Raw genomic sequence first — 17,249 nt, 5'->3', positions numbered from 1 at the left:
TTCAGTAAAACTCCCATAAGACAGGAGACACGTGCAAGATTTATTTTTATAGTAAAATAAATCAGTAACTAACTTATGCTTTTAACTACAGGATAAACGTGATATGAAAAAGGACAGAATTTTAGCTTGAATTAAAGTACCAGTGTAGCAGTCTGAATGTGTATATAACTGTCACTATGATCCTTGTAACTTTGCAAAAAACCTCAGTGATACATTAGCCACACAATAGGGGTTGGAACAACTCTTTTGACAACAATGGAAGCTTACATGTGATTTGTTATGAGTGGCAGGGTGTGTGGGATAGTACAGGCAAGTACCTAGGGAAGTAGGCAACTCCAGTGTTTTGGAATTTCACCATTGAACAAGTGCAGAATCCAGAAAAAACTAGTAAAATATGTGGAAAAAGTATGCTGTCATCCTGAGAATTCCAGAGAGGCAGAAATTACTGCAGTGTGCCGGGGCCTAGCCTGTTTAACAGTATCCAGTACCCTGAAGGGGAATAGAAAGTCTCTGGACTGATGCCAAAACGACACAGAATAACTGCTCAGAGATGAATTTTGTCTTTAAGCAGCAAAGGTATTTATTTCGTGCAACATTAGGGAGCTAGCCAATTCACACCGGACAAACTAGCTCCCATGTTTTGAGTGAAAAGTTAGGTGTTTTATACAGTTTTCCTGAGAGGTTACATCCTTACATACATGTTCATTTGATTTTGACACCCAATTGTTCCATTCATAATAGGTGGGATCTAGGTGGAATAGACCTTTCAATTTTCTTTGTTCAATAATTTCCTGACTTGATGGTCTCCTTATCTCCTTCAGGTGCCCACCTTATCTTTTCTAATTATTCAGAGTACATTCCTTTCTCAACAGAAACAGAGCATCACCCAGAGCATTGTACCGAACTCATCCTGACTAATTTTTTTTTTTTTTTAAGACCTTGTTCTATTTCAGGGTCTGATGGCAAAGTAACAGACACTGTGGCTACTCCAACCCCTGTGACAGGCACTGCGGCTGAAACAGAGAACCAACCCATGCTGGTATCAGTCGCCTCTATAGACAGAAAGAAACGGACACAAAAGACAGCTTGTTTAGTAAAGGAGGATGAAGTAAGGCCGTCACTGAAACAGAAGGAAAAGGCAGAACAAGAGGTAACCACCCAGTCCCTATCCCTGTGTGAGCTGTGGGATATGCAGAAAGATTTTAGCTATTGTCCAGGTGAGTACATTATCACTTGGCTGCTTCAGTACTGGGGTAACAGGGCTAATAGTTTGGAATTAGTGAGTAAGGAAGCCAAGCAGCTGGGATCATTTTCTAGGGAAGGGGTATTGACAAGGCAGTTGGAAGAGGGATGCAAGTCCTCAGCCTCTGGAGAGAACTCCTGTCAAGCGTGACTTCAAGGGGGATATTACATATTGCCCAGGCAAGTGGACTGCAGTAGGGAGAGGTATCCAGTACCTGAGGGAATTAGCCATGAAAGAGATGATTTATTATGCAACAAACAATGCAGTTACCCACAGATCCTGACAAAGTCCAATGCACACAACCCATGTGATGGAAATTTGTATGGAGTACACCACTGTTGTATGCCAGCTCATTGGCAGTAATGAGCTGGAGGGACCACGTGGCAATAACAGTGGATGAAGTGGCTCTCAGGCTCTGGGAATATGAAGACAATCTCTTCCTCCCTCACCTCAGCTGTGAAGAAACTGGTCCAGTAATCAAATGAGGATAGATCCTACTCCCCACCTGTACAGACCCACATCTCAGCTATTAACAGGAAGCACCCTTCTGCTCTAGAGGGAGAATATAGGAAGTACACACCATGAGGTACCCTGTGATTTTACCTGTGGGACACGAGGAAGTGGGATGGAAAACCCACCTGGACACTGGAGGCATGGGTATGTGAATTGCAAGGAAAAACAATCACAACTGCCATTCTTCCAGGAAGGTTGCTGCTCCAGTCTCCAGTGGGCAGTTTCCCAGACAAAGTGGAAGGGCAGATCTTAGTCCTGATCCTATGGAAGGGAATTCTAATACATTTTTATAAGAACTAAGTGGAGAATCCTATGGCCAGGACTAGAGGTGCCCTGCCTCCAGCCAGGTGGAGTAGAGGGACAACCTGATTTACTGGACTGTGTGGGTCTGAGGACCTGCCACATCAGAACCACAGAAGCATAAGACTGGTAGACATTGATGAAGAGTGTATCCTAATGCCATCAAGCTATAAGGGAGCAGAACACATTTGTTTTTCTGGAGTGACAGAGGGATTGCAACAGCCAACTGTATTTGGGGCTAAAATAAGCCTGACTGGGAATGAGTGGCAAAAACACCCCATTTTGACTGGCCCAGAGGCTCCATGCATCCTTGGCATAGACTATCTCAGAAGAGTATTTCAAGGACTTCAATTCTGCAGCAATTAAGCAAGCCAAGCAGTTAAAGTCTCTTTGGTATGATGGGCAATGGCTAGAATATAAATATGAGGAGACCTGGAAGATTGGTTATATCACACTCTCACAAACCTGCCTTCGCAAGCACTATGTGCTTACAATGGTGGAGAAACCACTGGATGGCTGAGGATGTACCCTGTGTCCCATGCCACTGCCTGGAAAACTACCCTGTGCCTTGAAAAGCAAGTCTTATGGAGACACGGCATCTCAGAAATAACTGAGTCATACAACGGGACTCATTTCTGAAACAACTTCATAGACACTTGGGACAAAGAGCATGACATTGAATGGGAATATCTTATCCCCTATCATGCACCAACCTCTGGGGAAACTGAATGATGTAACAGACTGTTAAAGACTACATTGAGAACAATGGGTCATGGGACCTTCAAACACTGGGATACACATTAAGAAAAAGCCATCTGGTTAGTCAACACTAGAGGATCTGCCAGTCAGGCTGGTCCTGTCCCGTCAAAACTTTTACATACTGTAGAAGGGGATAAAGTTCCTGTAATACACATAAAAAAATCTGCTGGTGAAGACAATCTCCGTTGTTCCTGCCCCAGGTAAAGGAAACCCATCCATGGGATTGCTTTTGCTCAAGGACATGAATAAAGCAGTAGGATGGGGAAGTTCGATGCATGCCTCAAGGGGATTGATTTTGGGTGAGAATAGCCAATGAACCAAGTTGTGTGATGTTGATTGTTACTTAACACTGTATATTATCACTCTATGGTAGCTATATGCTCGTCACCACCCTGGGCACCTCATGGCATCCATCTCCACCACTCCAGATTTGGGGACCTAAACCCAGCTGCCTTCCAACCACCACATTGATGAAGAATGAACTTTAATGAAACCAAGAAAGCACAATGATGATAGAATCAGAACTGTCTGCAGTATGCAACAGTCCAACAGCACACACCATTTTTCCTGCCCTGAAAGTTTGTTATGACCGATGGAGCCTAAAGTCATGCACTAAACGAACTCTGGATGTTTCATAGGGATGGCCCACAGACTAAGGGAATGATACTCATGATATAAAAAGACAGGAAGTTGATGGTATATTGAAAAGTGTGCAACCTGGGCATGACATAAATGGTATAAAAGAAAGGTTGATACTGTCCTGGTTTTGACCAGAACAGGGCTAATTTTCTTCTAGTAGCTGGTACAGTGCTGTGTTTTGGATTTGGGAGAGAATAATGTTGATAACACACCGATGTTTTTAGTTGTTTCTAAGCAGTGTTTATACTGTCAAGGACTCTTCAGCTTCTCAGGCCCTGCCAGTGAGAAGGCTGGAGGGGTGCAAAAAGTTGGGAGGGCACACAGCTGGGACAACTGCCCCAAGCTGGCCAAAAGGTTATTTCATACCATATGACATTATGCTCAGTATATAAACTGGGGGCAGTTCATTGGCAAGGGGTGGGATTGCTGTTTAGGGTCTGTCTGGGTATTGGTCAGCAGGTGGTGAACAACTCTGTTTTACATCACTTGATTTTTTGCTTGTTTGCTGTTGGTGGGGTTTTTTGGTGGGATTTTTAGTTTTGTTTTCTCGAGTTTTATTTATCTTTCTCTTCTTGTTATCTACCTTTTCATTACAATTATTGTTGTTACTAGTAATCATAAAATTACTATTAGTATTGTATTTTACTTTATGTTAATTATTAAATTATCTTAACCCATAGGTTTTACCTTTTTTCCAGTTGTCCTCCCCAGCCCACTGGGGGCTGGGAGTGAGTGAATGGCTGTGTGGTACTTAGTTACTGACTGCATTAAACTACGATATTAACTTTGGTTACATTTGACATCTATGTCTGGCCAGAAGAATAGTTCTCCATAGTCCACTGACTATATTAGCTCAAATAAATGAGGCAGGATAGTTTAGGATGATTTCAGATTGTATGGCTTCTATGCTTAGGAAATTGAAATTCCTATTTTCAGCTCAATAAGAAAGTAAAACCTACAAGTTGATTACTTTTTCTAGTGATAAAATTATTTTTGTAAAATGTTAAGTAAAAAGTACAGCCAAATTTGTATACTTCTGTACTTCAAATAAACGCAGTTTTCTGTTTTCAAACTGATAGTGTTACACAACTAGCAATTTGGGGGTGAAGGGAAGCTTAGTTTTGGGTTTGGTGGTGGTTTTGGGTTTTTTTTTAGCAATTTAACAATGTTCTACTTCTCTGGTCTCTAAATATTATTTTTTTCTGTTACTTGTCTGAGGAAATTAACAACTTTTATTTCAGAAGCAGATACACAGCATTTATACCAGCCTCCTGACATACTCTGAAAGCACTTAAATACCTGCTTTGCTGTCACGATGTGAATATTCTTACTTTAGCATCTAGGACAACTCAAATGTATAGTATTGGGCTTTTTACAGTATACCACCTTACCAGAAACTATACCTATTCAAGTTGATTACAGTAAAGACTGACTTTATAAAGGTCAATTTCATCTTAGTTTAGAACAGCTGTTTTAGTTTTCATGATAGTAAACTCTTCTAATTCTGATCAAAGTTTTCTCAGTTACTTTCCCGCTTTCACAGAACTCAAGTTTATTTCAGCTCACCAAAAGTTGTTGGCATGACTTTTTATAGCTTAAAATAGTGGAGGATAATCACTGATGTCTACAAGTGCAATTCACATCTATCTGCAGAAAGACAGGAATGGCCATCCTGGATGTGAGACTTTAAATTGAACTGAGAGGTGGTTAATGTGGTACAAATTCTGATTCACAAAGAAATAATTTTGAAACTTGGAGTTTTGACTGATGTTGAATGCTGAAGTAAGATGAATAGTAAAGCAATATTTGACATTGCATTTGCAAGTAATAATATGGCTGGGGGGGACGACAGCCATTTAAGCTGTTGTTGCAAAGCTCATACAAGAATAACTTCTACTAGAATTGTAAACAATCTGTTGTCTTGTTTGAGGAAAAATATTTACCAGTGTAAAGCCTATATCACAGTTCTAAATAGTCTTGTCTGATATGGAGTTCTGATGCAGGAGTGTTTCCATCCATTTGTGCTATAGTCTTGGTTTCATTTGAGATCTTTATTGCCTGGACTAAAAAAATAAGTTAAGACCTAAGAAACTATGTACCAGAATCAGTTTGTTAGCTGAAGCAAAGCATGCACAGACAAAACTATCTGGCTTTCTACAGATAGCTTGCATGCTTTTCACCGTATTATGCTGTTTTCTTACTGCACTGAAATAAAGAAACTGAAGGTATCATACTGAGTATTCTGTTTAGTGAACTAAGGACTTTCAATTTCAGTAGACTACTGTAGATTATCATAAGAAGATAACTACAGAATCATCCAGGTTGGAAAGGATGTCAGGAGGTCTCCAATCCAACTTCCATTAACACTGAATTCAGACCAGATTGCTTAAGGCCTTCTCCAGCTGAGTCTTGAAAACCTCCAAGACCAGCATTGTCACAGTTCTTCATCCATACATGGAACTTCAGCTCCTCCTGTTAATTGCCCAGTCTGTGCGCATGTGTGCACCTGCACTTCAGGTGAGGTGCCTTCTAACATGCTTTATCCTTCACAAGACCTCATTTACACCCGTCACTCTGCCCCATGTACCCTTGTCTTACCTTCCCTCATGTAACTGCAAGCTCTTATCACTGTCTGCTGATATGAATAGTTTAAAGCTTTCATGACCAGTCTGGCAAGTCCTGTTGGCAAGAATACTTAAACCACATTTTGACAAATAGAATTCATGTCTTTCTAGCAGTCCTTACTTTTCAGAAAGCCTTGTCACTGGATTTCTGAATCAAAGCACTGCTTGTGACAACAGCAACACATCTACTTGTTATCTTTCAGGATGAATCCACTCCTACCTGAGACTTTCCTATCATTCATACAACCAAGGAGTAAACCACCTTTGCCCTCACACTCTGTACTCACTCTTTAATGCTCCAGGTCTCCTTTAGCAGTATTACTTGTGCATTCATGGATGAGTAAAAAGTCTGAAGGCCACGTAAGCCTTGACATCTTCTATGCGTCATTCTGGATCCAAGCCCTGGCAAAGAACAAACCTCCTATGGCAGCAGTTCGGTTTGGCAGGTGGGTGCTTTCATCTCCTGCAGAACAGTCTCAAAGCACATTTGCTGCTTCCTCTTTGTGCTGATAATTGGTTCAGTCCCAGGTGTCTCTGAAGTCTACTTCAGTGGACTTGTTGCCTTTCCTTGGCTATTAGTGCAATATACCAATTCTGTAAATTCAGATCTGAAGGCCGATGAGCCTTTCTTTTGCTGCCAGATAACACAAGTTCCCATCCATCCCTATCTTGGAAGTGTCCATGAATTCAAGTGTAGTCTTTGTCCCTCCTTCTTCCATTCTGTATCTCAGCCCCTTGCCTCTGCAGTCTCAGTGAAGATCACAAAAACTTCCTACTCATCCTCCCTCCACCCCGCTCCCAGTAAAGCAACAGACTTGAGCCCTGGGAGGCAGCATCCTCCCTCTGAAACTCTAACCCATGGCCAGGGTGCTTCCTCCAGCCAAGGCTGGGCACTGACCCTGGTGAGGACTCCACCACTGCTCTGTGGTCCCACCCTGTCTGGAGCAGAGTTTCTGGATCCCCTCTGCACCCACTGCCAAGTAAAGTGCCCCACAAGCAGCCAAAGTCCCTGTTAGCCCACCCTGCTTGCTGGGCACTGTGGTCCTGCTCACCAGCTAAGCAGGTGTCCCCACTGCAGTAGATCACTTGCTCATCAGCAGGCAATTTAGCAACCAACCAAAAAGAATATGAACATGGCAGGATCAGTCTCCTGGGTTCTGTGTGGTTTATGATACAACTAACTAGAGAATTTTCTTAATCACCTTTTTTTTTTAATCAGTGCCTTATATTAACTTCAGAAATAATTGAGAGTATTGTTATTTAAAATACTGTGAGCATAAAATGTTAATAAAGACTAATTAGACAAAAAACATCAGGGGTGAAATGTGTGCTTCACAAAATCAGAAGGACTGAATATTTTAAAGGACATAGAAAAGAAATATGAGGGTTTCAAGGGACCTTTTTTTCTCTGTTAGTTTTATAGGATTATTTTGGCACAGTTTCAAGTGATGACTAAAGTAAATCCTCCTGCCAGCCTACAATTTCCTGGCAAATTAATTATTGTTCTTATTGATCATAGGTGAGGTATGTAAGAATCTTTGTTTTTAATTTTCCTGGAATCTCAATTTTTATGACCCTGTTTTCCACTGCTTAGAATTTTGTCAAGTTTCACACATTTGGGATGAAATAGTCCATGCCTGCTGTCTTCTTTTAAATAGTTGGGAAAGTTTCAATTAAACTTCTCAAACACTTTTTCAAAATGGGGTGGTGGAGGGGAAATAGTAGGTTGCCAACACAAAATTCCAACAATTAAAAAAAAAAAAAAATCTCTTGAAGCTTCAGCACTTTCTGATGTCTTCAGAGGCATGAATTACTTCCTTTTTAATTTTCCAAGGTGGTCACCCTGATATCTTTAACATGCTTTTTATTGCTCAGTTAATACCACCAAAGTATAAGAACTAGAAAAAAAAAAGATATATTCAGACATTTTTTAGAATTCTACAATTAAATTCGGAAATTGGCAACTGCATCAGACACCTACTACTTTTTGATTGACCTGTGCATATACCTTTCTCTGAGAGTCACTGAGTGCTCGCTATCCCAGTAATTCAAGCAGTGAAGAAAATTTTCCTTAAATGATTCATTCTGACTGGACCATTTAAGTCAGGGAGTTTGAGGGTTCTTTTAGTGCTCTTCCTGCTTCCCCTACTAACATCCAGAGACAAAAAAGGAGGAAAATGAAAAAATAATCTTAAATCCAAAGAGTAAGGAGGAAATGAGACAGCTGTTACATCATGCAGAAATTTGACTGGAGGACTGAATTTTAGATTCATTGAATTTTGTTTTCTACTGCATAGTTAGATTCCTTTATATTTTAACTTTCATCAGAAGAATGCTGAAATGCATTTTAAATCATATATTTCCAGAAAGGTTGCTGAGAATGCTTTGTTGGTTTAGGCAAATAAAGCAAATAAAAAAAGTAAACAACAAAAACCCAAATATCTCTATTCAGTGTGTTTTAGGATAGGGTCTCATGTTTCCCTGGGAAGACCTAACATGAAAAACAGAATTTATTTATTTATTTTATTTTATTTTTTACTGATATTTTCATTGTTTAAATCAAAAGAATACATGCTGTACATATTTGATTTTGCATAAACATAGGGTTTATACAATGTACAAGCACAAATACTTTTTACTTCTTCACAAAATAATATATAAAGCAGAAAATGTAACTTGTTCTTTATTTAGAATTTCCAGCAATGTTAGGATTCTTTTAGATAAGTCAAGTAAAGTGATGTGTAGCTTCTACAATCTTCAGCATAATCTGATCAGTGTAATATTAGGAACATTAATCAAAAAGAAATCTTACAAGAAAAAATATTTTTTTTTCCTCTTGTATAGTAAATAATGTATGGACTGCTCTCCAGATGGTATCAAGCAAAGCATTTTTGGTGATCTGCTAAATTCCATAATTCAGATCGAGTATTTTGTGCAGAGTAGGAATTCTGTCCTTGACAAACTACAAGTCATGGATTCTTTGCTGTGAAGGAAAACAGAATACTGATAAGGAAAACAATACTCAGTTTGCCTAGGTTATCTTAAAGGGAACGTACAGTTTAATGAAGTTTGAAAGGATTAGGCTTTGATAATGATTATTATGGGACTCCAAGATTTATAAGGTTAAGCAATATTCTCAACATTACAGTTTAAAAGGGTTAAAACTGAATGGAAGTTCCTTTTTGAGATTATCTATTAAAAATGGTGCAATTAAAACACTATAGGATGTTAGATGCTAGTGTAATGCCTCAAACTTCTGCATCAAACCAGAATTATTTTTTTCTTCTTTATCACACATACCATGAAAATACACTGCACCAACTACATGTACTGAAGTGTAAAAATGTACAAAGGATCAACAGCTGCTGGAAAGAACAAGAAGTCTGAATGTGAGCATGTCTAAGTACCTTTTGTCAGAGACCTGAGAGTACTCTTCATTCATATTGTAAAATTTAACAAGGGACAATAAATATTAAATTCTTGCTCAACAGACTTAAATAAGGTTCGTGCTTAACCTGCTGTGTTCTGTCTTTGAACGGTAAAATATCTTCCAGGTGAGATGCGGTAGCAAAGTTCATCATATCCAATAAAAATCAAATTGATATGCTTTCAGACAGAGGGTGGGTGTGTATGTCAAAGTTTTCTGTGAGCCAGTAATATAGATTAGGGTTAATGTTCTTTTGGTGTCTTAGAGACTTTGCTTGGCTTCTACTGAAATCAATGCAAAAATCCCGATTGACATGATGCAGCCCTGAGCTCTTACAGGCTTGCTTCATTTTGTAAAATAGGCAATAGCATTACAGGAAAAGTCAATCACAGACATAGACTCATGCTGCCATGACTTTACAAGTGAATGTAATTATTTGCATAGCAAGGATTTCTCATATGAGTAATGCTTTGAAGGTCACATCATACACTGTAAGATAACTCGTGATTTCTAAGGATAAAAAGATTTTAAAAATCCATATCAGTGCTTACTTTTAAAAAATGAATGCATTTATAATTTCTAAACAGAAAAGATGCCTTTGCTACAGCAACAACTGAGTGGTATTACAGTTAATTACAAGTGCTACTTCTTATTTACAATTTTGATAGGGAAAAGATGACTAGTGAAGGAGAGGCTTAAATACTGCAAGTTATTAAAATATTACTGTGATAACAGTGATACTGGAACATGAATATAAAGGATATTGATTTCATATTTGTCCTACCTTTGCCAGAAACTCAAAACTCAGAATATAAATTTATAACTGTAATGAAGCGTATGGGAAAATAAGCAGCAGCTAATGCTTATTTCTGAAGTAGAAAAGAATTACAAATATACAAAACATGAGGAGAAACAGACATATAAAAAGCTCTGGTTCAATTTCAACTTCTTAAACATCTTCAACATTCCTAAAAGTTCTTAAATGATATAATCTTTAATAGGAAATGCCACCGTGAAAATAGTGATGACATCATCTTCCTGGAGAAATTTTGGAGCCGTTCCAGATTTTCAATGTCAGTGGCATTCTATCAATTTTTCCTTTGTAACCTGAGAACCTCCTCTGAAATCAGTATCCTGGGCTGCACCAAAAGAAGTGTGACCAGTAGGTCAAGGGAAGTGATTCTCCCCCTCCACTTTGCTCTTGTGAGACCCTACCTGGAGTCCTGTGTTCAGCTCTGAGGCCCCAAACATAGGAAGCACATGGACCTGTTGGAGTGAGTACAGACGGGGGCTGTGAAGATGATCAAGGGGCTGGAGCACCTTTCCTATATAGACAGGCCGAGAGAGTTGGGGTTGTTCCACCTGGAGAAGATAAGGATCCAGGGAGACCTTACAGAAGCCTTCCAGCACCTAAAGGGGGCCTACAAGAAAGCTGGAGAGGGACTTGTTACAACGACATGTAGTGATAGGTAAGGGGTAATGGCCTTAAACTAAAGAGGACAGATTTAGATTAGATATAAGGAAGAGACTCTTTACTGTGAGAGCAGTGAGACACTGGAACAGGTTGCTCAGAGAAGTTGTGGATGATGCCTGGAAGTTCAAGGACAGGTTGGATGGGGCTTTGAGCAACCTGTTACAGTGGAAGGTTTTCCTGCTCATGGCAGGGGGTTTGGAACTAGTTGATCTTTAAGGTCCCTTCCAAATCAAACCATTCTATGATTCTATGACTGTATTGATTCTATTATGCTGGACAAACATACTCTATTTATTCTGCTGTTTTTCTAATGTAATTTGGGGATAGCATAAAGTAAAGAATGGAAAGAAATAGCATATCAGTATCCTTTAGGATACTTATAAAGATAACCTCAACCACTTTTTTCTACCTTCACCTTTCTTTATAGTGACAAATATATGATACCAGATTCTGAAAAATGAATAATAATAATAAAAAGCCTGTTTCAGATCCTTTCAAAAGCTGAAGACAGAAATATCAGAATGATTCCTGTGATGCAAAGAGAAGGAAGGGCAAAGTACAGCTGTGCAAACAAATAATACTTTTTCTTTCAAAAATTATTTAAATTTATCAGCTATTTAAATCACTCTAAAGGCATGACTTGCAAACAATGAGAAGAGGGAAGGACTTTATTTTGATGATCATATTTTATTTGGGTTTTTTTGCTCCCAATACTTCTATCATTAAGCTATTGTATTATTTTGCACTGCAAGCTTTTCCAATTATGTTAATCCTAATTACAGTAAATAAAGTACATAACAGAAAAAATATTTTTTTCCCCCAGGAAACATGATTTAGTGTCTCTATGAATGGTTGACCTTTCTAAACAAGAAAAGTTCAAGATAACCAAATTAACTCTTTCAAAAGACCTAATCATTAATATTTAAACATAACCCGAATGAACATCATTGTCTTCTTCATTCCAAAAGTGAAAAACATAGAATAGGTGTAGTATACTGTTGATTTAATCTAAATTAGATTAATGTTTTGGGTTTAAGTAAAAAAATCAGTAATTACCCACAAACACTTAAAATAATTTTATTTCTAAAAGAAATGTGAATTTATCATTCATCTGTGTTTTCAGTCCAGAATATGGACAACACAAAGGTTGTTTCTTTACCTAGTCATAAAATTTGAAAGAACAAAAAGTGGGGGAAAATTCTAAATTATCATACGCAAATCTTAATTTTTATTTTAATTGGGGGATCATTGATACATAATGTCTTAGTTTTGCCCTTTCCTTGTTATTTCATGTAATTTTTTAATAACACAAGATAATAAGAACAAGGCAGACTCAACACTGATTATAAAAAATGCACAGCATTCAGCATTAATGCTTTCAAGTCATTGAAATGTTATGTTGAATATTACATTAAAGCCATATAGAAAAAGTACAAACTAAACAGTATGCCTATTTACCTACTGAAAGAAAAAAATCACATAAAACCTGTGTACAAAAGATTTTAATTCACATTTTATAGGAAGGCCCTTAAGATGCACAGATGAACATGTTGCTAGGGAAAAGCAATGATGTTTAAAAATAAAAGTAGAAATAAATCATGATGGAATTCCATGATATTGTATGTTGGATATGTATGGTATCAGACCACATATCAGTATAAAACTAAAATGATTTGTACTTCAGCATAGAATCACATTTTTGTTGAAGAAAGCAAAGAAAATAATGGCAGTGTTGTATAGAAACACCATTCCTGATCTGGCATAAAATTCTGTCGGTGTGGATCGATCTGGCATCTACCATCCTGTGATGATCCCTTTGAACAAGTGGTAACAAATGTGAGTGATAAAGGTGAATGAGTACTTGCTCTGTGTATAACACAGACACAGCATTTCTGGTCATGTCCTAAGAAAGGATTTAATAGCTCATAGAAATTTGACTTTAAAATTTAAAAAGACATTTAAATATGAGATGGTTAGAATGACTTAATGAGATATAGCCTATGAGACACAACTATTAATTTCAATATTGATGTTCCTTGCCACTCAAAATAAAAATTTGCTTAAATCTCTTGTTGAAGAAAACTGAACTGTATACAGATTTGGAAACATATGGAAGCTTGCTGTATTTCATTAAGACACCATGTCTTATGTCTTTACCTTTAGTTATATCACTGGAACAGAAAAAAAAAACCAAACAAAAAAACCCAAACACGTCAAACTCATACATTCAGAATTTTCTTCTTCCCCACTCCTTTTCATGTCAAGGTGCAAGAGAGAGTTTCAGACCTGAAGCATAATGTTAATGTTTAACTTAGTTCTTTTCATAACTGAGAGAATATTAGAATATTCTATGGCTTGTACAGAAAACAGAAGCCTCCTCCTGCAATTCTAAATTAGGAGTATACCAGGCAAAATCTAAGACATTTCTTGTGATCCTCAAAATACGCCCCCCAATATGGTATAACTCAAGAAGCACTTTTGTACCTAGTGGCCCCATAGAAAACAGGATTGTCATTGGTAAATGAAGGAGCACAGGCCTTCTACTGACTGTGCCTCAGGCTGATTGTGCAAGGCCCCAGACCTGGCCAGCTGTTACCAATTTATTATGGGAACCGGCTGTATGAGGTTGGGACCGCATGTCTTTTGCTATAATGTGCAATTTAGTAGTCAGATAATGGCAAAGACTTTGAAATTATGACACAGGTCAAAAGCGGAGGCTCCAGAACCATGAACAGCTCAGTGACAGTCAAATGACTGGTCACTGAAGGAGCTTAACGTAAAGAGATGGGAAAAGATACCTTTGCATTAAGGAGCAGCAGGTAAGTAAAGGAAAAAGGAAAAGAAAGAAAAAAGAACCATGTGAAGGAACAGAATAGGGCATCTTCTGGGACTGGCAAAGCAACCTCCATCTCACCCCACCAAGCATGGTGCCAAAAGCTGGGATTTGCCTAGGAAATCAGCTGTCTAATTAAAGGACAAGATCCCAATTTAAGGCATGAGGAAAAAAAGAAGACAAAAATTTTGTTCTGGCTTCTGTCCTTGAAGGGCTTTTCAGTCTGACAGTGTCAATGAATAAGACCATCAAGGACCATAATGATCAGCACTAGCTCTGTGGCATCAGCTGTGAACATTATATGTTCAAATTTAATGCCTTGGCAGGTTATAACACTGAACCAAATTTTGACATCTCAGAATTTGACACAGGAAGTTGATTCTGAGTTGCAGATCAGCTCTTATGTAATACCTGTTATTTTGTCTTCAGACAGCTAAATGTAGACAGAAGCTTTTAATGATGTATTGATTTCATAAACTAGCAAAGTAAATTTCCAATACTACTTACATTTTTGATAAAGTGAACCTATATCTTGTTTGTACTGGTCATATTTCTCATTGTCAGTAAATTCTATACAAGATTGACTTGTTTTTAACTTCCTAAAGTTCTAAGATTTTAAACATGAGAATAATAAAATATAAGAAAATTATATTCATTCTAAGATTTGAATGATATGCAATGCACTTATTTGATTATTGATGCACTCATTTTATTATTGGTGTTACAAGATTTTTAGTGATCTGTTAGATCCAGTCTTATGCAGATCGTGGTTTTCAACAGACTAATATAATGCTAATTTCAACATTTGTTTAAGATCCGTTTCTTAATATAATTCACATAGATGCAAAGTTTCTTACAGTTCGTGTGATGACAAAAGCAAAAGTAAACTTGGGCATGTACTGCAAATGTATATCTTTTCAATTCAAAGCACTGGAATTTCAAGTAGAACACGACTTAAAAGTATTCCTCTAAAAAAGTAACACAGTCCTTAGCCCAGCTGAAGTGTCAATATCACTGCACACAACATGGGTAACAAACAGGAGGAGCTGAAACTCACTGCAGCTGGAGGAAGGGACAGGCAAGGAAGGAAGCATGGGAAGACGGTCCTCTGTGTAAAGCAATGGATTGATTGCACAGTGCTGTCTTTGAAAAACAGTGATGAACAGGTTGAAAGCTTATGGGTAAAAACTAGGGGCCAAGCCGACAAAGGAAACCTCATGGCTGCTGTTTACTACACATGACCCAACCAAGAGTGGTCTGTAGGTGAAGAGTTCTTACATCAACTACAGGAAGCATCACGCTCACAGGACCTGACCCTGCTGGGAGACCTGAACCACCCTGACATCTGCTGGAAAAGCAGCACAGCAAGCTGTAAGCAGTCCAGGAGACTCTTGGAGTGACTCAAGGATAACTACTTAATCCAGGTGAAGAACAGCCTGACCAGAGGAGAGCTGGCCTTGTTGCTCACCAACGCAGATGAACTGGTTAGAGAGGTCAAGGCTGGTGGCAGACTGGGCTGCAGCGAACAGGACCTGGTGGAACTCACAGTCTTGAGGGATATGGGCCAGGTGGAGAGTAAAGTCAGCACCCTGTTTTTTAGGAAAGAAAACTTTCAGTTGTTTAAGGAACGAGTAGATATTAGTGGATGGGACCCCCTGGGAAACTGCACTCAAGGCCAAAGGAGCTGAACAGAACTGGTAGCTCTTCAAGGACATTTTTCTTTGGGCACAAGAGTTCTCAGTTGCTACATATAAGAAATTGGGCAAGGAAAGTAGGAGACAAGCATGGCTGAGTAAGGTCATCCTGGTTAGACTAAAGTGTGAGAAGGAAATTCAGAGTCAGTGGAATCACGGATGTGTATCCTGGGAAGAATGTGTAGGGATGGGATGCCTGAACGTTTAGGGATGGGAGCAGGAAAGGTAAGGCACAGATGGAGATGAATGTGGCAAGCAGTGTGTTAATAAGAAGGACTGCTATAGGTACATTGGCCAGAAAAGGAGTATTAAAGAAAATGTATCCCTCTAATAAATAAAACAGGTGAACTAATGTCACCTGACATGGAGAAGGCTGAGGTACTCAACAATGTATTTTTCCCTGTTTTCAGTGGTAGCTTCTTTTCTCATATCTCTCAAGACCCTGTATGTCAAGTCAAATACTGGAGGAGGAGCATCCCTCCAGTTGTAGATTAGATTTGAGACCACCTGAGAAATGTGAACATGCTTAAGTCCATGGGACCTGACAAGATGCATCCCAGGGTCTTGAGGGAATTGGCTGATATAGTTGCCAAACAATTCTCCATCATATTGCAAAAGTCATGGCAATCAGGCAAAGTCCCCAATGACTGGAGAAAAAGGAATATCGTACCCATAGTACCACAAAAGGGGTACTAAGGAGGACCCTGGGAACTAGTGACCAGTAATTCTCACCCCTGTGCCCAGTGAGATCATGGAATAAATCCTCCTGGAAGACATGTAAATATAAACTCATGGGTTTGGGGTTTTGTGTGTGTGTGTGTGTGTTTTGAACTCATTGTAAATCATTGCAAAATATAAAGGCAATGGTTATAATATATTGAAAGGAAATTATTATGCATGCAAAGAGTTTCACTGCATCATGACCTAGTAAATAGATATTGGATAGAATGTATTAAATCCTGTTTGAAATATTGGTGATGAGTAATAGGTACAGTGCAAAGGTCTGGGCTACTATGAATTTTTGCTTACTGTGCAGCATTTTTGTTAAGCCCATGAAAATAAGCTGGTGAGTTCCACTGTTTGGATTTTCTCATGCTTATATTCAATATTCTTATTTGGATTTTAATGCAACAGCTGTTTCTTAATTTGGTTTCTTTTAATTATTGTTACTATTATCATTAAATATTTATATATTAATATAATTCTCATTACTAATGATTAAAAATGTACTAGCTTACATCTCAGTTGATTTCAGTTAGATAAATCAGATTAGAAGGGGCTAAATCCTTCAGTTTGTCCTGTTAAAATAGTGCAATGTCAGATATTGGTTGTTAGCACTGTCATTTCCCCCACTGCCCCCCCACCCCACCCCACCCCCGGTTCTGTAAGATATATTATTTTGTTAAACAACAGTTGATTGAGTTAAAGAAATAACCTGAAAAGCAGTGTTTTCTCCCAAAGAAAATCATTAACCAGGAAATATCAGCATCACAGTTTCTGCATGGTTTCTGTGTAGGTAAATCAACAGTACACTTTCTCCAACATACACAAAAATCACAACATGAGGTTACAGTTATTCTAAGAAAGTGGAATATGGGCTGAATCCCACCCAATTACCTTAAAAGATTAAATTTTAGGAGTTCCATATTTTTTGTGAATGGCAAGATATAAGCAAAGAACAACTTAGGTCTATCCACTTAGGGCGTCCCTTGAACGTTCTCAAGTGTAACATGTTGATTTTGG

The sequence above is a fragment of the Falco biarmicus genome, chromosome 2, assembly GCF_023638135.1.
Source record: "Falco biarmicus isolate bFalBia1 chromosome 2, bFalBia1.pri, whole genome shotgun sequence".
NCBI classification, from domain to species: Eukaryota; Metazoa; Chordata; class Aves; order Falconiformes; family Falconidae; genus Falco; species Falco biarmicus.
The sequence above is the reverse complement of the archived record's forward strand: the minus strand, read 5'-3'. Positions refer to the sequence as shown.